The sequence below is a fragment of the Lissotriton vulgaris genome, chromosome 5, assembly GCF_964263255.1.
Source record: "Lissotriton vulgaris chromosome 5, aLisVul1.2, whole genome shotgun sequence".
In the NCBI taxonomy this organism is placed as follows: Eukaryota; Metazoa; Chordata; class Amphibia; order Caudata; family Salamandridae; genus Lissotriton; species Lissotriton vulgaris.
The window spans coordinates 1,178,821,368-1,178,846,698 of NC_141693.1; the positions used below are offsets into that span (position 1 = coordinate 1,178,821,368).

General features: G+C 45.1%; 3 non-coding genes across 3 annotated transcripts; all 3 read left to right on the forward strand.

Moving 5' to 3' along the window:
* The first annotated feature begins 14,626 nt into the window (after window positions 1-14,626).
* On the forward strand, window positions 14,627-14,699 carry TRNAR-CCG (transfer RNA arginine (anticodon CCG)). Its single transcript has one exon. It is a non-coding gene; the product is annotated as a tRNA-Arg (tRNA).
* Window positions 14,700-19,519: 4,820 nt separating this feature from the next.
* TRNAR-CCG (transfer RNA arginine (anticodon CCG)) lies at window positions 19,520-19,592 on the forward strand. The gene has a single exon. It is a non-coding gene; the product is annotated as a tRNA-Arg (tRNA).
* Window positions 19,593-24,714: 5,122 nt separating this feature from the next.
* On the forward strand, window positions 24,715-24,787 carry TRNAR-CCG (transfer RNA arginine (anticodon CCG)). Its single transcript has one exon. It is a non-coding gene; the product is annotated as a tRNA-Arg (tRNA).
* The last annotated feature ends 544 nt before the right edge of the window (window positions 24,788-25,331 follow it).

Here is a 25,331-nt window from a genome sequence, read left to right on the forward strand (position 1 = left end):
CAATCCTTTAGTAACTCTGTGGCAGAGGCCTTCTGCCTCAAAGTTGAAGACTGTTACAAAAACTTCTCCTCTCTTACATCTACATCCTCATCAGCTGTGCTATTTCCAATTCAAACTGATATGGGTTCCTCTCTTAGCCACTCCATGCCACCTTCTATGTTTGAGCTTACGAAACTGATCAAAACCTCTAAATCGGGCTTGCCATGCACCCCTTACCCTCGCATAGTTGCCATCCTTGCAGCTCAGACTATTGGGCCAATACTGGCCGACATTATCCAAATAATAAATAATGTGCCAGTCAGGAGAATTCCATTCAGTCTGTAAGCAGTGTTGGCTCTAACGTTAATAAAAAAATATCTTCCCTTAATAAACAAGACCCTTGCAGCTATCGACCCATCTCCTGTCTTCCAATGCCGGCCATGATCATTGTAAAGGTGCTGGACAGATTCAGAAGTCATCACATTCTCTCCAAGGAATCCCTTCCCTTATATTCTGACATCACATTTAACATTAGGAGCTTCCCTCGCCATCCAAGGTGACCTTCATCTCTCTAGAAATTTGAGAGTTGACTGTGTGCTCTCGAGAGATTGGCGGTCCCTCGGCTTGAGAGAATATGCACGGGCAAATAATTATAAAAAGAACATTATTTTATTTGTGTTTACTCATTAAAACATCACTAAATGCATTCATTGATGGCGAGCAGCAGAACCTTCAGCATTGGTTGTGGAAACACATTGGATATCACAGTGTAAGTCTGGACTACAGAGGAACGTAGCAGATAATGAATCGACATTATAAATTGATGGGGTCACGGGTCAGGTACATCGTTGCTCTCCAAGACCTCCTTTGTGAGCTACGCCCACTCTCTATATTCTTCTGGGAACTTCCATCAGTGCACTCCATGGGACATCTACGATCCTCTGCCACTAGGGCGGGGCAAACTTTTAGTTTTGCTTCTGAAATCCTACATTTTTGTGTAATTCTTTAGTCTTATCAAAATGTCACCTGTGGCAAGTTTGCATAACATTTTTTAAGCAGAGTGCACCTTGCCGAAGACGTCTCACAATATATCTGAGGGAGAGTGGTTTACAATGAAAGTGTCTTGCTGAAAGACAATTGGTGTTAGTGCTAGTCTCCTGTGGTATTTGGAGAGTTGTGTTCACATGAGGGGTGCGTTTGCGTAAACAATGTCATGCAAGAACCCAGAAAAAACATTTCCTTCTGACACTGTTATTGTGTGGAATGCCAGACAAAGTTTATGGAATTTAACAAATTCTGTGTCAAAAAATGTATACACTGTCGCACATCTCTGCTTGTAAGGGAATCTCCGTCCGAAGAATACAGAGGCCAGAATCAAGACATCAAAGAGCTGACCATCCTTGAATCCATTGGCCCCAGCCATCAGATCTGATCATCCTTGAATCCATTGGCCCCAGTCATCAGAGAGCTGACCATTCTTCAATCCATTGGCCCCAGTCATCAGAGAGCTGACCATCCTTGAATCCATTGGCCCCAGTCATCAGAGACCTGACCATCCTTGAATCCATTGACCCCAGTCATCAGATCTGACCATCCTTCAATCCATTGGCCCCAGTCATCAGAGACCTGACCATCCTTGAATCCATTGGCCCCAGTCATCAGAGATCTGACTTCCCTTGAATCCAGAGGCCCCACTTATTCATCAAAGTAATGACTGCCCTTGAGTTTGATTCCATATTCAGAGACATGCTGCTCCTTGAGGCAGAGGCCACCACCTCCCGTAGGAAGAATCCTTAACTCACTTCAGAGGACACCATCTTCCCTGGATAAACCTGTAATCTGTGAGTTCAAATGTCACCATCCTCACACTTGAAGAGAGAGGTCACCTGCTTGACCCTTTCCCTTCATTGTTTGCTGGTATTACAGTGCACCCTAGTATGCCAACACCTTCTTTGGGCCATTACAAGAGTGAATTTATAAAACAATAGGGAGTCCTGAAATCACACTTAGTTCACAGGGTGTATCTCTCCCTGCCGCCCCTGCATTCTTATAAGATTACTAGCAGCCCGTCCCGACGTTGTCAGGGTATGAATTGCTGCTGGCCAGTAGTATATTGTTTTGTAGGATTTTGTTTTGATAGCATTTCTTATCTGTGACAGGCCTGTGAAACGCTCCGATTCACAGTGCACTGCTGATGCACTTAAGAGGTACAAAAGGGGGTGGTGATGGACGGAGCATCTGCACCAATCAAACACTCACACCCAGTCAAAAGATCTGGGTTTGATCCATCACCGTTCTTTAGCCCACTCTGCCACCCCAGTTCAGACATGGCTATATGCAAATCAGTCTGACCCTGTGCCTCATGTGAACAGTCCAGCCTGAACTGCCAAGCCATGTCTTCCCTGGACCGGAAACAAGCTTCCAAGGACCGGTTTCTGGCATTCCAGCCGTCTTCAGCCCGGCTTGCTTGAATCCAGTGGCAAAGTGAGCAAGGGACTCACGTCTGAGCATGCCCTGCCACACTTATGGCGGCCAAAACCGGTACAAAAGGGAGTGGTGATGGACGTGGAGTTCTGGACTTTTTGGTTCCGTCCAGAGGTGTCAGGGAACAACACCCAAAGACCCCGGAGTTCCACCTGCCTTGGTGCGCAAATGAACAGAAACACGGGCTTCTCGATGGTGGCGTCAAAGACCAAAGGTTTATTACTGCAGGGACACAGAAGTCACAGAAACCACACATGGGCAGATTCTAGGAGCCTGTTCAAATTGTACAAAGAGGGTTGCTCCTTATATACTAAATTTTAAGCTGGGGGCGAATTCTTTACATGTAATACATTCTCAAAACCTTTGTGCCTAAAACAATAAATATTTGGTGTTACACAAGAACCGTTGATAATATCTGATGCCAAACATTACGAAGAGGGGTTCCCACTAGTTCATCACAATCCCTTGTCAATATTGCATTCAAGAGCCGGACCGCCTCATCGTAAATTTCGTTACCTCCCCCTAATAAAGATTCAGAAAGAAAGGAACGGAGCCAGGTGTGGAAGATAGAAAAGTGGGATAAGGGATGTTTGTGGGTTGTAAATGGGCAAGGCTACCGGCTTCGGCCGCCTAATCATGATCGGGACAATGGACACGAGAACCAGTTCGGTGGGGCTGGCCTCGGGCAGAGGAGGCAGCCTTTGTCGAGTCATGCAGCTACAGCGTGTTCTGTTCCAAGGTGCACGTGTCACTGAAGGAGGTGAATCTCCGGCTAAGGCTACGTGTCCTTAATCGAAATGAAATGATCAGAGGTTATTGCGTATGTGAGGGCAAGAAAGACAAAATGGCTGCCATGATCTAAGATGGATGCCGTGGGTAGATCAGAAATGTGTTCATAGCAGGAGTACTCTTGCTCGTAGCATAGCGAAAACACCAGGATGTGCTAAATGGATCATTTGCGGTTCGCTGATACCAATATTATGTATTTCCGACAATATTGAAAACACGGGTTCAAATCGTCACGGAACCTCAGACCCTCCTTTTGCCCTTACATAGGCAATTACTCAGTCTATGTCAGAGTCTAATTCTATGCTCATCAGGTCAGTGACATGCTGTTGTATCATCATCCTTTCTCGTGCCTTTTCTCCAAACGCAGGTGGTTTCCTAAAACAGGTTGCCGCACAAAGACTACACAGAGCAGGACCACACTGGATAATCAGGCAGCATGAGAAGAGGAATACTAAGATGACACCAATGACCATCAGAACCTTCCATCCCCACGCTGATATCAGAGTCCAAAACCACTCCATGAGGGACCAGTTTCCTTTGTCTACATGAATAGAATCGGAAATCTTGTGTAGCTTCGAGATCGCCTCATAGACTGTTGGAGCATTATTAGGAATAAAGACACAGCAGCTCGATTGGATCATTCTGCATACCCCACCTCGATCTGCAAGTATAACGTCTAGAACCATACGGTTCTGCAACGTCATGAGTCTATCCGCCTGAAGCTCAGCTGTCAAATTGCTAAGGGCACCAGCAGTTTCGGTAATAGTAGATTCAACTACCCGTGTTAGCTGACGTATGTTTCTACTATTGGCCATAGGCCCCCAGAACGGAAGGAAGCCTTTAAAGAAGTCTCCAGCTTCCTGACCAGCAGTATCTTCCTTGCTGAAGACACCTCTCGCTACTCTAGTCCTGTGATAATCAGATGAAGCAGTATATGTTGGAGGCAACAATCGAGCAATATAACATGAGCCTGAAAAGTCGGCAGGCAACCATGTATAAGCTCGGTCTCGACAGATGAAGTAGGTACCCCTAGCAGTAAGAAAGGCAGGGGAAGAGTTAGCCGGAAACACATAAGTCTCTACGCACTCACTCCTCCCTAGCTGAGCTCTCGGATTTCTCCCATTACCTTGCAAACAGACCTGACCTCGGTGAGGTACGACCCAGATTGGAGTTGAGCTTTTACGCTTGCTTTCTCCCAAACTAAGGCGATACTCTGAAGAATTCCAACTCAAATACACTCGCAATTCGTCTCTAGGGTAAGATGGAGTATTATTGACGTCCTTGATCATGTCAATAATTCCCTGGACTAAAGCTTTGTTGGCAGAGTTATATTTAGTGGAACGTGGTGGACGTGGAGGATAGGTTTCAAGGGCATAAGCAAAGATGGTTTGGAGGGCCTAAAATGATCCATTGTAGCTGAAAGGCAAAACCAGATAGGGAATACCTTTATCCATAGTGTGGGGTATCAAGCCACACACCCAGCAGTCTGTAGTGTTAACTACCAGTTGGTGTTGATGCAAGAGCTGTACAAAAGTGTTATTAATGAATTCTGAGCGTCGAGCTTGCTCATGTTCAGGAAACGAGTGAAAAGAGTGTATAGAAGAAACAGTAGAAGTAACAGGATCAAGGGGAGGTACTGTAGTTACTGGCACAAAAATCAAACTCATACCGAAAACGATTCCACCCACCAATGTTATCAAAACAATCAAAAATGTAATGGCACATTGTATTAAAAAGCATTTGCTGTGAAGAATTCTGTAAAGTCTGTTTCTGCGAACATAAATCACATTTTCTCGTTGCAGCGCAGGAAGCTCCATCTTCTACAATCCGCTCGCGACCACTGATGATGTGTACGTAGATGAAAATGCCTCTATCAGCCCTGGGAGTTCCCAGAACCAACAGAAAGATCGACCTTGTGTCAGACCCCCGCAGATTCAACTAGGCACACAGCCAAGACCCTACGGCTACCCAGACGGCAAGGCAATTTTAAAAACAATAAAACAATAGCAAACTTCCTGGCTGAAGGCAAAAGTTCAAAATTTCAAAATATCACAATGGGCAGTTGCCTGCTTTATTTGTCCATATTACGAGGTCGTAAATTGTATCTTTGCTTCGCAGGTACTGTTTGATCGGCAAATAGTGTATCACTGGTAGCTGTTGCAGTGTTCAAGTTCGCAGATGACAGATTTTTTTCTGATGCAGGGGACAAATGTTCAGAGTTCAAAGGAGTCTTTTCAGGAGGAGAGTCAGAGTTTGGAGTGTCGGTAATCAATTCGGCATCGCTGAAAGGGATGAACTTTGGCGTACGTTCAAATTCGGAGGCACCAATTCCCTTCTTCACCCAGTCGTCGTAAGGAAGTGGCAAAGGTACACGCTTAACATGAGATGCGTGCACCCAATGCTTGCGGCCAGCTACACGAACTGCTGTTCTCGTTGCAAGCAGGACCTGGAAGGAGCCGACGTATCTGGGCTGAAGGTTCTCCGTCCTCGCGAAGTTTCTGATCACGATTTGATCGCCGGGTTTCAGCTGATGCCCTGGACTCTCCGGAGGCTTTGGCAATGCATCGAAAACCTGTTGGTGAATAAGACTCAATTTAGCAGTCAAGTCGTAAAGGTAGTCTATCAACATAGGATATTCTAGAGAACAAAACTCCTTAGGCCTCGGCACACCCCAAATATTTGCCGGGCGGCCAAAGACTATCTCATAGGGGCTAAGCCCCACTCTAGAATGTACAGTTGCTCTTGTTGATAGCAAAGCCAAAGGAAGTGCATCTGGCCAGGGTAAGCCTGTGGATGCTTGTATTTTAGCTATTTTCAGCTTGAGGGTGCCATTGTAACCCTCTACTAAACCAGCAGACTGGGGATGATTCGCACTGTGGAACTTCTGTCTTATGCCTAGGCCGGTACATACACTCTGCATAACTTTCCCTATAAACTCACTTCCGTTATCTGACCATACAATCCGTGGCATTCCAAATCTAGGGAAATATTCTTTGAGAAGAATTTTGGCAGTTGATAGGGCAGTATTGTCCTTTAGTGGATATGCTTCGATCCACCTGGAAAAAGCACAGACTACCACAAGGACGTATTTCAGATTATTACAGCGATCCATGTGAATGAAGTCTAACTGAATCACTTCAAAGGGGCAGGAAGGAGGAGCGAAGTGACCAGCAGGAGTTGGAGTTCCCTTGCCAGGATTATGCATCAGGCATACCATACAATTTTCACCACTCTCTCTGCACATTTACTGATCCCATCATTCTTCCAGACTGGAGCCAACATCTTACAGATTCCCTTAGAACTTATATGCGCTACTCCATGCGCCATTGTCACCACTGCAAGCACATACGCATCAGGCAACATCCAACGCTGCTGTTCTGTCAAATCAATCCAACACCCATTCGAATCCAACTTGCCCGTACTTTCTCTTCATACACGTTTTTCTTCCTCAGTTGCCTCTTTCTGAATCTCTTTCACACTTTCCATTGTATCCTCACACATTCCAGACTCAGCAATCCATCTTGCAGACGTAGCAACATACATTCTGCTCATCATGTCTCTAGCTGTTTGTTTAGCAGTCTCATCAGCAAAAGCATTCCCACGACCAACATCATCCGTGATTGCTTTATGAGCACTGCACTTTACAATCGCAACTTCAGTCGGCAAGGTTAGAGATTCCAACAAGTCGTTAACTAGCTGACCATGTTGAATCTTAGTCCCATGGGACGTAATGAAACCTCTTTCTTTCCACAAACGGCCAAAACTATGGGCCACGCCGAACGCGTACTGACTATCTGTAAACACATTCACTCTCTTTCCCTTAGCTAAAACACACGCTCTTGTTAAAGCTATTAATTCTGCAGCTTGGGCAGAATTCTGACTCACTCTTGCAGTCTCCACAATCGTCTTCAGAGTCGTTACTGCGTAAGCAGCAGTCACATCACCATTCTCCAATTTAAAGCATGACCCATCCACATACAGCGTACCATCTGGATCTGATAATGGAGTATCCTTTAAGTCAATACGTCCTTTTGTCTCTTCCTCCGTTCTAAAACAACAATCATGTGGCTCGGAATCACTCGACTCTTGATTAGCCGGCAACAACGTTGCTGGATTCAATACATTGCATCTTTTGATCTGAATATGACTCGCTAATAACGTCAGCTCGTAACCAGATAGTCTCGCACTGGTAAGGTGTTGTGTCTTGGTTCGATTCATGAGTGTATCCACAGCATGAGGAACCATGACCACTAGCATGTTGTTCATCACCAATCCAGCAGATTGTCGAATGGAAGCCGCAGCTGCCGCTGTAGCTCTCAAACAACTAGGTAACGCTCTAGCTACCGGATCTAATGTTGATGAAAAATACGCACAAGGGCGTTGCTTATCACCAAATGTCTGTGTCAGAACACTCAACGCGCAACCTTCTCTCTCGTGAACGTAGAGCGTGAATGGCTTACTGTAATCAGGTGTACCCAATACAGGAGCTGAACACAGTGCTTTTCGTAATTCAGTAAAACTCTCCTGACATTCATCAGACCATGGCACCGGACTCGGAACATTTTTCCCAGTCAAAGCCACCAAAGGTTTTGCTAAAAGAGAAAAATTTGGGATCCACTGCCTACAGTAAGAGGTAATACCTAGAAAGGCACGCACTTCTCTCTGCGTGCGAGGAACACTCATCTGCGTAATTGCTTTTATTCTCTCTGGGGTCAACTTCCTTCCCTCCTTTGACAAGAGATGACCTAGGTAGGTCACTTCTTGGCAGCAGTATTGCATTTTCGAAGGTGATACCTTGTGATTCAAATTAGACAAATGATGTAATAACGAAATCGTAGCTGCTTTGCAAGTTTCCTTGTCATCGGCAGCCACTAGAAGATCGTCTACATACTGCACTAGAGCAGAGCCTGGAGGAAGGACAAAGGTATCTAACTGACTTTTTAATGCTTGACTGTAAATAGATGGGCTCTCACAATAGCCTTGTGGAGCGCGTTTAAATCTGAAACTTCGACCTCCTAGACAGAAGCCGAAAATATCTCTGCTTTCCTCGGCTATCGGAATGCTGAAAAAGGCATTCTTCAAGTCAATGACTGAAAACCAAGTAGCTGTAGCAGGAATCAATGTTAACAAGGCAGTAATGTCTGGAACCACAGGAAACTGTGGAATCACAATCTTATTAACTTCTCTGAGGTCGATGACAAACCTATACACTGGAGGCTTTGTAGGATCAGTTCGTTTCAAAATTGGTAATACAGGACTGTTACAGACATTTCCTCTAGTTTCTTCAACCACACTTTTCTTAATCAAATCTTGTACAATCAATAAAAGTGCACGTTCACCTTCACTAGATATTTTATATTGAGGAATTCGTGGAAATTTTACATTCGCTTTCAAAGTGACTACATATGGTGGTATTTCCAAAAGGCCTACATCGTTAGGACCAGTCGCCCAAAGAGAATCAGGGAGTGAACGTAGCTCTGGCGGGAGTGCATCCATTGACAAGTACATCGGAGAGGTGATTCTTTTACCCAATGTAAGCTGTACTCCTTCCGGAGAACAGTACAATGTCGCATATAGTCGTTTTAACAAGTCTAAACCAAGCAGATTTTCATTACAACCCGTCGTCAAAATCAGGGGTGCTTTCAATTGACACGGTCCAACAGAAATAGACAAAGGACCAGATATGGGGTTGTAAACAGGGGCGCCTGAAAAACCTACAGAGACATTAGTTGAGCCGGACAAAGGTGCGCCAGGGAGTTTCGCATGAATGATAGAACTTTTTGCTGCACCAGTATCCAACAGAAACGGTTCGACTACACCTGATGTTGCTACTGCGACATAAGGCCCACTCTGATCCACTGGAACTGATACTACTCCCTCTCTCTGTCCATGGCTGTCCTAGTACCCATTTTGCTGAAATCCCTCATCCACTTCACAATAGTCTTCAACAAGATACTGTTGAGATCTATTTTGCTGGGCCAACTGTCCATTTCGTTGATCAAAGTGATTGGAAGGACGATCGTTCGTCTGTGGAGGCATAGCACCTCGCCCTCGACCTCTAGAATTTTGCACAAAACCACCACGACCTCTCTGAGCTGCTGCTGCATTATTTTGCGTTAAGATCAGACACTCATTCTTGTAGTGACCCTCTTTCTTACAGTACGCACACTGGTTCCACTGATATTGAGGCCTCGGTGAACTATAATCTGCTCTTTGATACGAGTTCTGTTGCGTATTATTCTGATTCATGCGAGGCGGATACGCCTGTTGCAAAAGAACTTTAGTTTTTAAATCTTTTGTTTTCTTATCTGATTTTTCTTTTTCCTCTTTATCTCTATTTTCATAATACTGTGCAGTTGCAAGAATTTGCGCAGTTGTAGAAACAGCCCACGCACTCTCGGAATCTTTTAATTTATTGCATAACTCAGGTAACAAATTATGCACAAATTTATCGACAAACAGTCTCTGTCCTCCTTCTGTGCTCATATCCTGACCACTGTGATCTACAAAAGTCTCTTCGAATCTCGTGAAGAAGTCGGAGACACTTTCGTCTTTTTTCTGTCTACATGCTGACAATTTGTCCCAATTAACACGCAATGCGGGCATCAGAGTCTTCATTAAATCAATTATCCTACCTGGAAGATTAGCAATTAGGGGTTCGGGTTTTGCACCACCTACTTGCTGACCATCCGCTGCAACAATAGCTGCCCAATCACCACCTAGGGCTGGATGATTCTCTCTACGAATTTTAGCCCAAATTGGTTGAGGAACTACATTACCAAATAACATATCGATGTCCGCTAAGTTCATTATACAAGCCTCAACTGTCTGTGTTAATTCCTTATAGTATCCAGCAGGATTCTTACGCGGGTCTGGCAAGGCCTGCTTTACTGCTAGCACTTCAACTCGCTTCCACGGAATGTGTATCCACACTCTTTGGAATTGCGCCGGAGCAGCTACAATACCATTGACATTATCAGCTTGTACAGCATCGCGCCAAATTGGAGGAACCTCCCTCATTGGATATTGGCGACTTAGCTTCGTCTTGCTTTTCTCTAAATCTCTCGGTGAACGAAGTGATGGATCATTTCTATAACTTAAAATCAGTTCCATCGCTTCTTCTATATTTTGGCCTACTATCATTCCTGCAGCGAACTCTTTCTGAACCTTAATTAAGTCTTCTAGATTCGATTCAACATCATCTTCTTCTATCTCCTCACGTAACAGCGAGCACATCTCATCAAAGACATACCGTTGCGTTGGTTCTTTCCACTGCATAAAGGTGTCTAGCACATCTCTCGTACTATATCTCCTACTCTTCGAAATCCATCTGAGAGCCGTGGAATCTAAAATTCCCCGTTCCTCAGTACTCGGAAGCTGACTACGTCTCTGAACAGAGTCAGAAGTAGGAGTCTTGATTAAAGTTTTATATAAAGGAGACAGAATGTTAGATACAGAATCAGGGATTCTTCGACGAACAGAAAGTGGAGTCAACACACTCGCAGACGCAGAGAACACAGTAGAGGTAGGAACAGATAGCGGGACAGTAGAAGTATCGAGAAAGATAGTTTGTGGAACAGTAGGTGTAAGCGAGACAGATACAGGTATTGAAGTCGGCAATCCAGGAGGAGGAGGAGCCGTAGGAACATTCACATTGACCACAGGAGGTACAGGAGCTTGATTCTGAGGGGCAGGAGCAGGAATACCAGGTTGTCCAGCAACCGGCAATTGTACATTCGGTAAAGGTGGAGCCGTAGCACCTTGTGCATACGGTGGAGGTGACCGTAACAAATAAGACAACAGAGGATCGTTTTCGGAATCCTCTAGTATCTTAGCTGTTTTCGATGGCAAGGCAGGATAGCACTTGTCAATCGCTAAATTATGCTCTCTGATGGCCACCTCTATGGCCTTCTCTGACTCGTTAACTTGCAGCTGCTTAGCCGCTTGCTCCAGAGTCAACTCTTCTTGCTCTTTCTGTTCTTTCTTTAACCTCTTCATTTCTCTCTGTTTGGATTCTTTTCGCCAGTAACGGAAAGAATCAAACATTGACGGCCGGGCTTTCTTCCTAAACAATTTTGCTTCTAAATTGTCAAGGATTTCGGGTTCAAAACTACCATGCAGTGGCCAACTAAGGACACCATCTTTCTCAGTGTATCGGACCCACACCTCATTATAAGATATAGGACCCACACCATGTTTACAGTACAAGTCATATAGGGGAGTCCCAATCGGAGGAACCAGACATGAGTCCTCCAATCGTGAGTCACTGTTGCAACCAAAACAAGACAACATACAGTTTCTCCGACTTACCATTTTGCAATCCGGAACACAGAACAAACAAAACAAGAAACAAATATGTGCACCTGAACCAAGGACTTAGGCCTACCAAAACGAACTGATGTATCGATACCCAAACTAAACCAAATAGATTATCGTAACCAGAACAACCAGTGATAATCTTACGAAACCAAACCAAATCAAGAACCAAAAAGGATTTTAACAACCCTCACGAAGTAACCAGCTAGCAACCACTAAATACTTAACTGAGGCACTGAAGACGTCACCAAGGAGAAACCCGTCACGTTTCGCTGTACTAAGGACTGCACCTCGGGTCCAAGACAGGGCGACGGTCAAGGCAACGGCCCACTGCAGCCGTCCTGAACGGGAACCCTCGTGGAAGAGAACTTCGGGCCACTTTTGCGATATGCCGGGATCGATGAAGTGGGGCGCCTCCCTCAGGAATCTTCACACGAAGCTTCTCGAACTCTTCAGGCTTTTGGACCGGTACCGAATGACGTCGCCCCATGTTGGGCGCCACTTGGAGTTCTGGACTTTTTGGTTCCGTCCAGAGGTGTCAGGGAACAACACCCAAAGACCCCGGAGTTCCACCTGCCTTGGTGCGCAAATGAACAGAAACACGGGCTTCTCGATGGTGGCGTCAAAGACCAAAGGTTTATTACTGCAGGGACACAGAAGTCACAGAAACCACACATGGGCAGATTCTAGGAGCCTGTTCAAATTGTACAAAGAGGGTTGCTCCTTATATACTAAATTTTAAGCTGGGGGCGAATTCTTTACATGTAATACATTCTCAAAACCTTTGTGCCTAAAACAATAAATATTTGGTGTTACACAAGAACCGTTGATAATATCTGATGCCAAACATTACGAAGAGGGGTTCCCACTAGTTCATCACAATCCCTTGTCAATATTGCATTCAAGAGCCGGACCGCCTCATCGTAAATTTCGTTACCTCCCCCTAATAAAGATTCAGAAAGAAAGGAACGGAGCCAGGTGTGGAAGATAGAAAAGTGGGATAAGGGATGTTTGTGGGTTGTAAATGGGCAAGGCTACCGGCTTCGGCCGCCTAATCATGATCGGGACAATGGACACGAGAACCAGTTCGGTGGGGCTGGCCTCGGGCAGAGGAGGCAGCCTTTGTCGAGTCATGCAGCTACAGCGTGTTCTGTTCCAAGGTGCACGTGTCACTGAAGGAGGTGAATCTCCGGCTAAGGCTACGTGTCCTTAATCGAAATGAAATGATCAGAGGTTATTGCGTATGTGAGGGCAAGAAAGACAAAATGGCTGCCATGATCTAAGATGGATGCCGTGGGTAGATCAGAAATGTGTTCATAGCAGGAGTACTCTTGCTCGTAGCATAGCGAAAACACCAGGATGTGCTAAATGGATCATTTGCGGTTCGCTGATACCAATATTATGTATTTCCGACAATATTGAAAACACGGGTTCAAATCGTCACGGAACCTCAGACGGAGCATCTGAACCAATCAAACACTCACACCCAGTCAAAAGATCTGGATTTGATCCATCACCATGCCATTATAACGCATGGCATTACATTTTATATGCTTTTACCACACATACATTTACAACGAAATTCATTGTAAATGCATGAATGGTAAAAGCATGTTTTTTTTTAATGTTTGGATAAGGTAAGTATGGGTATAGGGGTATATGTTTTGGGGTACTGAGGTATAGGTTTTGGGGTGTTTGGGCATTTTAAGGGTTCAGATATAGTTTTGGGTTATGGGGTACAGGGGTAGTTTTAGGGTTTAGTGATAGGTATGGGTTTGGGGGTACAGGGGTATTTTTAGGATTCAGGGCTAGGTTTGGGTTTTGGGGTATAGGGGTATTTTAGGGTTCAGGGGTAGGTTTGGGTTTTGGGGTACAGGGGTATTTTAAGGGTTCAGGGCTAGGTTTGGGTTTTGGGGTACAGGGGTATTTTTAGGGTTCAGGGCTAGGTTTGGGTTTTGGGGTACAGGGTTATTTTAGGGTTCAGGGGTAGGTTTGGGTTTTGGGGTACAGGGTTATTTTTAGGGTTCAGGGCTAAGTTTGGGTTTTGGGGTACAGGGGTATTTTTAGGGTTCAGGGGTAGGTTTGGGTTTTTGGGGGACAGGGGTATTTATAGGGTTTAGGGATAGGTTTGGGTTTTGGGGTACATGGTATATTTATAGGGTTAAGATGGGTTAGTGTTTAAGGTTTGTGGGGTATTTTAAGGAGTAAGGGTGGGTTATGATTATGGGGTGCAGGGTATTTAAAGGGAGCAGGGTGGACACCCGGAGCTGGAATGTACAGAACCTGGGAAGAAAAAACAATAAAATATTGGGCACACGCTCACTTTTTTTTCCGTAATCCCACGCGCGCACACTCCCACGCCCCCAGCACACGCCCACAGCACACAATATGAGACATGGCATGAAGGGCGGAATGTACCAAACGCCCCCAGCGTTTGTCACGCCCCCCAGCACACGCCCACAGCACAATGCAGACACGCCCACAAGGGACTACTTTGCTGGCACAGTTCTTTTACCTTTTAAATGTATATGGTGGGCGTCTGCATAGCCTATGTCCTTCTGCTGCAAATGCCCTTTCCAACACTGTATTGGGTGTTTTGATTGGTGCTGTAGTTCCTGAGATTACCCGCCTCAAAGGTTTGGGCTCTCTCTTTATTATATTAGTATAGATAGGGAGTGCTGAAATCACACTTAGTTTACAGGGTGTTTCTCTTCCTGCCGCCCCTGCATTCTTATAAGATCATCTATCATTTCGATGTCAGACTCCCCATGGCTTATTATCCCGGAGGCAGGGCAGACACTCTGTTCTACACAGTCTAATATAGAAGCAATACCCACAATGGCAGGACCTGAAGTGTTTTGTAATTTCAGTGTATCTCTGTTCCTGGCTTCTTACCCCTGCCACACCTGAATTACGTCCTATTGGCATACTGACTCTGTGTATGTGGTCAGTGTGCTGTTAAGATGTATCTTTGAGTCTCTTAATGCTCTCTGCAGGCTGTTTGATACTAGTCATTTTCTTCAGATGTGGTTGTTCTCTTATCTTTTCGTTCAAGCAAGGCCCAGTGGCCTAATGGATAAGGCATCAGCCTCCGTAGCTGGGGATTGTGGGTTCGAGTCCCACCTGGGTCGTATGATTTTTTCTAAATTGCCATATTGTGCCCATGGTGGGATCTAGATTAGCATAATCATGAAGGTCATGTAATGTCTCCATCAAAATGAAAGACAATCTAGCCAGACTTGGCCAGCACCATCTTGTCACCTGTGACATGGACCAAGATCAAATGAGATCATATACCTGCCTATGGTTCTCTGACGACATAAGGGCCCTTAAACAGGTCTTCAGGAGACAAGAGAAAAGATGGAGAGAGTCAGATGCTGTGACTCAGAAAAGGTCAAATATAAGATAAGTCTATCTAGATATAAGACGCTGATACGCAAGGAGAAATCGGCCTACGTCCCCAACAAAACTGAAGAAGACGCAAACTCCCCAAAAGAACTGTTTGCGGCTATCAAATAACTCACCACGACACTTCCTCCTTGCCTAAATACTGCAGGCAATCCTTTAGTAACTCTGTGGCGGAGGCCTTCTGCCTCAAAGTTGAAGACTGTTACAAAAACTTCTCCTCTCTTACATCTACATCCTCATCAGCTGTGCTATTTCCAATTAAACTGATATGGGTTCCTCTCTTAGCCACTCCATGCCACCTTCTATGTTTGAGCTTACGAAACTGATCAAAACCTCTAAATCGGGCTTGCCATGCACCCCTTACCCTCGCATAGTTGCCATCCATGCAGCTTAGACTATTGGGCCAATACTGGCCGACATTATAAAAATAATATATAATGTGCCAGTCAGGAGAATTCCATTCAGTCTGTAAGCAGTGTTGGCTCTAACGTTAATAAAAAAATATCTTCCCTTAATAAACAAGACCCTTGCAGCTATCGACCCATCTCCTGTCTTCCAATGCCGGCCATGATCATTGTAAAGGTGCTGGACAGATTCAGAAGTCATCACATTCTCTCCAAGGAATCCCTTCCCTTATATTCTGACATCACATTTAACATTAGGAGCTTCCCTCGGCATCCAAGGTGACCTTCATCTCTCTAGAAATTTGAGAGTTGACTGTGTGCTCTCGAGAGATTGGCGGTCCCTCGGCTTGAGAGAATATGCACGGGCAAATAATTATAAAAAGAACATTATTTTATTTGTGTTTACTCATTAAAACATCACTAAATGCATTCATTGATGGGGAGCAGCAGAACCTTCAGCATTGGTTGTGGAAACACATTGGATATCACAGTGTAAGTCTGGACTACAGAGGAACGTAGCAGATAATGAATCAACATTTTAAATTGATGGGGTCACGGGTCAGGTACATCGTTGCTCTCCAAGACCTCCTTTGTGAGCTACGCCCACTCTCTATATTCTTCTGGGAACTTCCATCAGTGCACTCCATGGGACATCTACGATCCTCTGCCACTGGGGCGGGGCAAACTTTTAGTTTTGCTTCTGAAATCCTACATTTTTGTGTAATTCTTTAGTCTTATCAAAATGTCACCTGTGGCAAGATTGCGTAACATTTTTTAAGCAGAGTGCACCTTGCCGAAGACGTCTCACAATATATCTGAGGGAGAGTGGTTTACAATAAAAGTGTCTTGCAGAAAGACAATTTGTGTTAGTGCTAGTCTCCTGTGGTATTTGGAGAGTTGTGTTCACATGAGGGGTGCGTTTGCTTAAACAATGTCATGCAAGAACCCAGAAAAAACATTTCCTTCTGACACTGTTATTGTGTGGAATGCCAGACAATGTTTATGGAATTTAACAAATTCTGTGTCAAAAAATGTATACACTGTCGCACATCTCTGCTTGTAAGGGAATCTCCGTCCGAAGAATACAGAGGCCAGAATCAAGACATCAAAGAGCTGACCATCCTTGAATCCATTGGCCCCAGCCATCAGATCTGACCATCCTGGAATCCAATCGCCCCAGTCATCAGAGAGCTGACCATTCTTCAATCCTTTAGCCCCAGTCATCAGAGAGCTGACCATCCTTGAATCCATTGGCCCCAGTCATCAGAGACCTGACCATCCTTGAATCCATTGGCCCCAGTCATCAGATCTGACCATCCTTCAATCCATTGGCCCCAGTCATCAGAGACCTGACCATCCTTGAATCCATTGACCCCAGTCATCAGAGATCTGACTTCCCTTGAATCCAGAGGCCCCACTTATTCATCAAAGTAATGACTGCCCTTGAGTTTGATTCCATATTCAGAGACATGCTGCTCCTTGAGGCAGAGGCCACCAACCTCCCGTAGGGAGAATCCTTAACTCACTTCAGAGGACACCATCTTCCCTGGATAAACCTGTAATCTGTGAGTTCAAATGTCACCATCCTCACACTTGAAGAGAGAGGTAACCTGCTTGACCCTTTCCCTTCATTGTTTGCTGGTATTACAGTGCACCCTAGTATGCCAACACCTTCTTTGGGCCATTACAAGTGTGAATTTATAAAACAATAGGGAGTCCTGAAATCACACTTAGTTCACAGGGTGTATCTCTCCCTGCCGCCCCTGCATTCTTATAAGATTACTAGCAGCCCGTCCCGACGTTGTCCGGGTATGAATTGCTGCTGGCCAGTAGTATATTGTTTTGTAGGATTTCGTTTTGATAGCATTTCTTATCTGTAACAGGCCTGTGAAACGCTCCGATTCACAGTGCACTGCTGATGCACTTAAGAGGTACAAAAGGGGGTGGTGATGGACGGAGCATCTGAACCAATCAAACACTCACACCCAGTCAAAAGATCTGGGTTTGATCCATCACCGTTCTTTAGCCCACTCTGCCACCCCAGTTCAGACATGGCTATATGCAAATCAGTCTGACCCTGTGCCTCATGGGAACAGTCCAGCCCGAACTGCCAAGCCATGTCTTCCCTGGACCAGAAACAAGCTTCCAAGGACCGGTTTCTGGCATTCCAGCCGTCTTCAGCCCGGCTTGCTTGAATCCAGTGGCAAAGTGAGCAAGGGACTCACGTCTGAGCATGCCCTGCCACACTTATGGCGGCCAAAACCCGTACAAAAGGGAGTGGTGATGGACGGAGCATCTGAACCAATCAAACACTCACACCCAGTCAAAAGATCTGGGTTTGATCCATCACCATGCCATTATAACGCATGGCATTACATTTTATATGCTTTTACCACACATACATTTACGACGAAATTCATTGTAAATGCATGAATGGTAAAAGCATGTTTTTTTTAATGTTTGGATAAGGTAAGTATGGGTATAGGGGTATATGTTTTGGGGTACTGAGGTATATGTTTTGGGGTGTTTGGGCATTTTAAGGGTTCAGATATAGTTTTGGGTTATGGGGTACAGGGGTAGTTTTATGGTTTAGTGATAGGTATGGGTTTTGGGGTACAGGGGTATTTTTAGGATTCAGGGCTAGGTTTGGGTTTTGGGGTACAGGGTTATTTTAGGGTTCAGGGGTAGGTTTGGGTTTTGGGGTACAGGGTTATTTTTAGGGTTCAGGGCTAGGTTTGAGTTTTGGGGTACAGTGGTATTTTTAGGGTTCAGGACTAAGTTTGGGTTTTGGGGTACAGGGGTATTTTTAGGGTTCAGGGGTAGGTTTGGGTTTTGGGGTACAGGGGTATTTATAGGGTTTAGGGATAGGTTTGGGTTTTGGGGTACATGGTATATTTATAGGGTTAAGATGGGTTAGTGTTTAAGGTTCAGGGCTAGGTTTGGGTTTTGGGGTACAGGGGTATTTTTAGGGTTCAGGGCTAGGTTTGGGTTTTGGGGAACAGGAGTATTTTAGGGTTCAGGGGTAGGTTTGGGTTTTGGGGTACAGGGGTATTTTTAGGGTTCAGGGCTAGGTTTGGGTTTTGGGGTACAGGGGTATATTCAGGGTTCAGGCGTAGGTTTGGGTTTTGAGGTACAGGGGTATTTATAGGGTTCAGGGCTAGGTTTGGGTTTTGGGGTACAGGGGTATTTATAGGGTTTAGGGATAGGTTTGGGTTTTGGGGTACATGGTATATTTATAGGGTTAAGATGGGTTAGTGTTTAAGGTTTGTGGGGTATTTTAAGGAGTAAGGGTGGGTTATGATTATGGGGTGCAGGGTATTTAAAGGGAGCAGGGTGGACACCCGGAGCTGGAATGTACAGAACCTGGGAAGAAAAAACAATAAAATATTGGGCACAACGCTCACTTTTTTTTCCGTAATCCCACGCCCGTACACGCCCACGCCCCCAGCACACGCCCACAGCACACAATATGAGACATGGCATGAAGGGCGGAATGTACCAAACGCCCCCAGCGTTTGTCACGCCCCCCAGCGCACGCCCACAGCACAATGCAGACACGCCCACAAGGGACTACTTTGCTGGCACAGTTCTTTTACCTTTTAAATGTATATGGTGGGCGTCTGCATAGCCTATGTCTTTCTGCTGCAAATGCCCTTTCCAACACTGTATTGGGTGTTTTGATTGGTGCTGTAGTTCCTGAGATTACCCGCCTCAAAGGTTTGGGCTCTCTCTTTATTATATTAGTATAGATAGGGAGTCCTGAAATCACACTTAGTTTACAGGGTGTTTCTCTTCCTGCCGCCCCTGCATTCTTATAAGATCATCTATCATTGCGATGTCAGACTCCCCATGGCTTATTATCCCGGAGGCAGGGCAGACACTCTGTTCTACACAGTCTAATATAGAAGCAATACCCACAATGGCAGGACCTGAAGTGTTTTGTAATTTCAGTGTATCTCTGTTCCTGGCTTCTTACCCCTGCCACACCTGAATTACGTCCTATTGGCATACTGACTCTGTGTATGTGGTCAGTGTGCTGTTAAGATGTATCTTTGAGTCTCTTAATGCTCTCTGCAGGCTGTTTGATACTAGTCATTTTCTTCAGATGTGGTTGTTCTCTTATCTTTTCGTTCAAGCAAGGCCCAGTGGCCTAATGGATAAGGCATCAGCCTCCGAAGCTGGGGATTGTGGGTTCGAGTCCCACCTGGGTCGTATGATTTTTTCTTAAAGGGCCATATTGTGCCCATGGTGGGATCTAGATTAGCATAATCATGAAGGTCATGTAATGTCTCCAGCAAAATGAAAGACAATCTAGCCAGACTTGGCAAGCACCATCTTGTCACCTGTGACATGGACCAAGATCAAATGAGATCATCTACCTGCCTATGGTTCTCTGACGACATAAGGGCCCTTAAACAGGTCTTCAGGAGACAGGAGAAAAGATGGAGAGAGTCAGATGCTGTGACTCAGAAAAGATCAAATATAAGATAAGTCTATCTAGATATAAGACGCTGATACGCAAGGAGAAATCGGCCTACGTCCCCAACAAAACTGAAGCAGACGCAAACTCCCCAAAAGAACTGTTTGCGGCTATCAAATAACTCACCACGACACTTCCTCCTTGCCTAAATACTGCAGGCAATCCTTTAGTAACTCTGTGGCGGAGGCCTTCTGCCTCAAAGTTGAAGACTGTTACAAAAACTTCTCCTCTCTTACATCTACATCCTCATCAGCTGTGCTATTTCCAATTCAAACTGATATGGGTTCCTCTCTTAGCCACTCCATGCCACCTTCTATGTTTGAGCTTACGAAACTGATCAATACCTCTAAATCGGGCTTGCCATGCACCCCTTACCCTCGCATAGTTGCCATCCTTGCAGCTCAGACTATTGGGCCAATACTGGCCGACATTATCCAAATAATAAATAATGTGCCAGTCAGGAGAATTCCATTCAGTCTGTAAGCAGTGTTGGCTCTAACGTTAATAAAAAAATATCTTCCCTTAATAAACAAGACCCTTGCAGCTATCGACCCATCTCCTGTCTTCCAATGCCGGCCATGATCATTGTAAAGGTGCTGGACAGATTCAGAAGTCATCACATTCTCTCCAAGGAATCCCTTCCCTTATATTCTGACATCACATTTAACATTAGGAGCTTCCCTCGCCATCCAAGGTGACCTTCATCTCTCTAGAAAATTGAGAGTTGACTGTGTGCTCTCGAGAGATTGGCGGTCCCTCGGCTTGAGAGAATATGCACGGGCAAATAATTATAAAAAGAACATTATTTTATTTGTGTTTACTCATTAAAACATCACTAAATGCATTCATTGATGGCGAGCAGCAGAACCTTCAACATTGGTTGTGGAAACACATTGGATATCACAGTGTAAGTCTGGACTACAGAGGAACGTAGCAGATAATGAATCGACATTATAAATTGATGGGGTCACGGGTTAGGTACATCGTTGCTCTCCAAGACCTCCTTTGTGAGCTACGCCCACTCTCTATATTCTTCTGGGAACTTCCATCAGTGCACTCCATGGGACATCTACGATCCTCTGCCACTGGGGCGGGGCAAACTTTTAGTTTTGCTTCTGAAATCCTACATTGTTGTGTAATTCTTTAGTCTTATCAAAATGTCACCTGTGGCAAGATTGCGTAACAATTTTTTAAGCAGATTGCACCTTGCCGAAGACGTCTCACAATATATCTGAGGGAGAGTGGTTTACAATAAAAGTGTCTTGCAGAAAGACAATTTGTGTTAGTGCTAGTTTCCTGTGGTATTTGGAGAGTTGTGTTCACATGAGGGGTGCGTTTGCTTAAACAATGTCATGCAAGAACCCAGAAAAAACATTTCCTTCTGACACTGTTATTGTGTGGAATGCCAGTCAATGTTTATGGAATTTAACAAATTCTGTGTCAAAAAATGTATACACTGTCGCACATCTCTGCTTGTAAGGGAATCTCCGTCCGAAGAATACAGAGGCCAGAATCAAGACATCAAAGAGCTGACCATCCTTGAATCCATTGGCCCCAGCCATCAGATCTGACCATCCTTGAATCCATTGGCCCCAGTCATCAGAGAGCTGGCCATTCTTCAATCCATTGGCCCCAGTCATCAGAGAGCTGACCACCCTTGAATCCATTGTCCCCAGTCATCAGAGACCTGACCATCCTTGAATCCATTGGCCCCAGTCATCAGATCTGACCATCCTTCAATCCATTGGCCCCAGTCATCAGAGACCTGACCATCCTTGAATCCATTGGCCCCAGTCATCAGAGATCTGACTTCCCTTGAATCCAGAGGCCCCACTTATTCATCAAAGTAATGACTGCCCTTGAGTTTGATTCCATATTCAGAGACATGCTGCTCCTTGAGGCAGAGGCCACCAACCTCCCGTAGGGAGAATCCTTAACTCACTTCAGAGGACACCATCTTACCTGGATAAACCTGTAATCTGTGAGTTCAAATGTCACCATCCTCACACTTGAAGAGAGAGGTCACCTGCTTGACCCTTTCCCTTCATTGTTTGCTGGTATTACAGAGCACCCTAGTATGCCAACACCTTCTTTGGGCCATTACAAGAGTGAATTTATAAAACAATAGGGAGTCCTGAAATCACACTTAGTTCACAGGGTCTATCTCTCCCTGCCGCCCCTGCATTCTTATAAGATTACTAGCAGCCCGTCCCGACGTTGTCAGGGTATGAATTGCTGCTGGCCAGTAGTATATTGTTTTGTAGGAATTCGTTTTGATAGCATTTCTTATCTGTGACATGCCTGTGAAACGCTCCGATTCACAGTGCACTGCTGATGCACTTAAGAGGTACAAAAGGGAGTGGTGATGGACGGAGCATCTGAACCAATCAAACACTCACACCCAGTCAAAAGATCTGGGTTTGATCCATCACCGTTCTTTAGCCCACTCCTCCACCCCAGTTCAGACATGGCTATATGCAAATCAGTCTGACTCTGTGCCTCATGGGAACAGTCCAGCCCGAACTGCCAAGCCATGTCTTCCCTGGACCGGAAACAAGCTTCCAAGGACCGGTTTCTGGCATTCCAGCCGTCTTCAGCCCGGCTTGCTTGAATCCAGTGGCAAAGTGAGCAAGGAACTCACGTCTGAGCATGCCCTGCCACACTTATGGCGGCCAAAACCGGTACAAAAGGGAGTGGTGATGGACGGAGCATCTGAACCAATCAAACACTCACACCCAGTCAAAAGATCTGGGTTTGATCCATCACCATGCCATTATAACGCATGGCATTACATTTTATATGCTTTTACCACACATACATTTACAACGAAATTCATTGTAAATGCATGAATGGTAAAAGCATGTTTTTTTTAATGTTTGGATAAGGTAAGTATGGGTATAGGGGTATATGTTTTGGGGTACTGAGGTATATGTTTTGGGGTGTTTGGGCATTTTAAGGGTTCAGATATAGTTTTGGGTTATGGGGTACAGGGGTAGTTTTATGGTTTAGTGATAGGTATGGGTTTTGGGGTACAGGGGTATTTTTAGGATTCAGGGCTAGGTTTGGGTTTTGGGGTACAGGGTTATTTTAGGGTTCAGGGGTAGGTTTGGGTTTTGGGGTACAGGGTTATTTTTAGGGTTCAGGGCTAGGTTTGAGTTTTGGGGTACAGTGGTATTTTTAGGGTTCAGGACTAAGTTTGGGTTTTGGGGTACAGGGGTATTTTTAGGGTTCAGGGGTAGGTTTGGGTTTTGGGGTACAGGGGTATTTATAGCGTTTAGGGATAGGTTTGGGTTTTGGGGTACATGGTATATTTATAGGGTTAAGATGGGTTAGTGTTTAAGGTTCAGGGCTAGGTTTGGGTTTTGGGGTACTGGGGTATTTTAAGGGTTCAGGGCTAGGTTTGGGTTTTGGGGAACAGGAGTATTTTAGGGTTCAGGGCTAGGTTTGAGTTTTGGGGTACAGTGGTATTTTTAGGGTTCAGGACTAAGTTTGGGTTTTGGGGTACAGGGGTATTTTTAGGGTTCAGGGGTAGGTTTGGGTTTAGGGGTACAGGGGTATTTATAGGGTTTAGGGATAGGTTTGGGTTTTGGGGTACATGGTATATTTATAGGGTTAAGATGGGTTAGTGTTTAAGGTTCAGGGCTAGGTTTGGGTTTTGGGGTACTGGGGTATTTTAAGGGTTCAGGGCTAGGTTTGGGTTTTGGGGAACAGGAGTATTTTAGGGTTCAGGGGTAGGTTTGGGTTTTGGGGTACAGGGGTATTTTTAGGGTTCAGGGCTAGGTTTGGGTTTTGGAGTACAGGGGTATATTCAGGGTTCAGGCGTAGGTTTGGGTTTTGAGGTACAGGGGTATTTATAGGGTTCAGGGCTAGGTTTGGGTTTTGGGGTACAGGGGTATTTATAGGGTTTAGGGATAGGTTTGGGTTTTGGGGTACATGGTATATTTATAGGGTTAAGATGGGTTAGTGTTTAAGGTTTGTGGGGTATTTTAAGGAGTAAGGGTGGGTTATGATTATGGGGTGCAGGGTATTTAAAGGGAGCAGGGTGGACACCTGGAGCTGGAATGTACAGAACCTGGGAAGAAAAAACAATAAAATATTGGGCACAACGCTCACTTTTTTTTCCGTAATCCCACGCCCGCACACTCCCACGCCCCCAGCACACGCCCACAGCACACAATATGAGACATGGCATGAAGGGCGGAATGTACCAAACGCCCCCACCGTTTGTCACGCCCCCCAGCACACGCCCACAGCACAATGCAGACACGCCCACAAGGGACTACTTTGCTGGCACAGTTCTTTTACCTTTTAAATGTATATGGTGGGCGTCTGCATAGCCTATGTCCTTCTGCTGCAAATGCCCTTTCCAACACTGTATTGGGTGTTTTGATTGGTGCTGTAGTTCCTGAGATTACCCGCCTCAAAGGTTTGGGCTCTCTCTTTATTATATTAGTATAGATATAGATAGGGAGTCCTGAAATCACACTTAGTTTACAGGGTGTTTCTCTTCCTGCCGCCCCTGCATTCTTATAAGATCATCTATCATTTCGATGTCAGACTCCCCATGGCTTATTATCCCGGAGGCAGGGCAGACACTCTGTTCTACACAGTCTAATATAGAAGCAATACCCACAATGGCAGGACCTGAAGTGTTTTGTAATTTCAGTGTATCTCTGTTCCTGGCTTCTTACCCCTGCCACACCTGAATTACGTCCTTTTGGCATACTGACTCTGTGTATGTGGTCAGTGTGCTGTTAAGATGTATCTTTGAGTCTCTTAATGCTCTCTGCAGGCTGTTTGATACTAGTCATTTTCTTCAGATGTGGTTGTTCTCTTATCTTTTCATTCAAGCAAGGCCCAGTGGCCTAATGGATAAGGCATCAGCCTCCGAAGCTGGGGATTGTGGGTTCGAGTCCCACCTGAGTCGTATGATTTTTTCTTAAATGGCCATATTGTGCCCATGGTGGGATCTAGATTAGCATAATCATGAAGGTCTTGTAATGTCTCCAGCAAAATGAAAGACAATCTAGCCAGACTTGGCCAGCACCCTCTTGTCTCCTGTGACATGGACCAAGATCAAATGAGATCATCTACCTGCCTAAGGTTCTCTGACGACATAAGGGCCCTTAAACAGGTCTTCAGGAGACAAGAGAAAAGATGGAGAGAGTCAGATGCTGTGACTCAGAAAAGGTCAAATATAAGATAAGTCTATCTAGATATAAGACGCTGATACGCAAGGAGAAATCGGCCTACGTCCCCAACAAAACTGAAGCAAATGCAAACTCCCCAAAAGAACTGTTTGCGGCTATCAAATAACTCACCACGACACTTCCTCCTTGCCTAAATACTGCAGGCAATCCTTTAGTAACTCTGTGGCGGAGGCCTTCTGCCTCAAAGTTGAAGACTGTTACAAAAACGTCTCCTCTCTTACATCTACATCCTCATCAGCTGTGCTATTTCCAATTCAAACT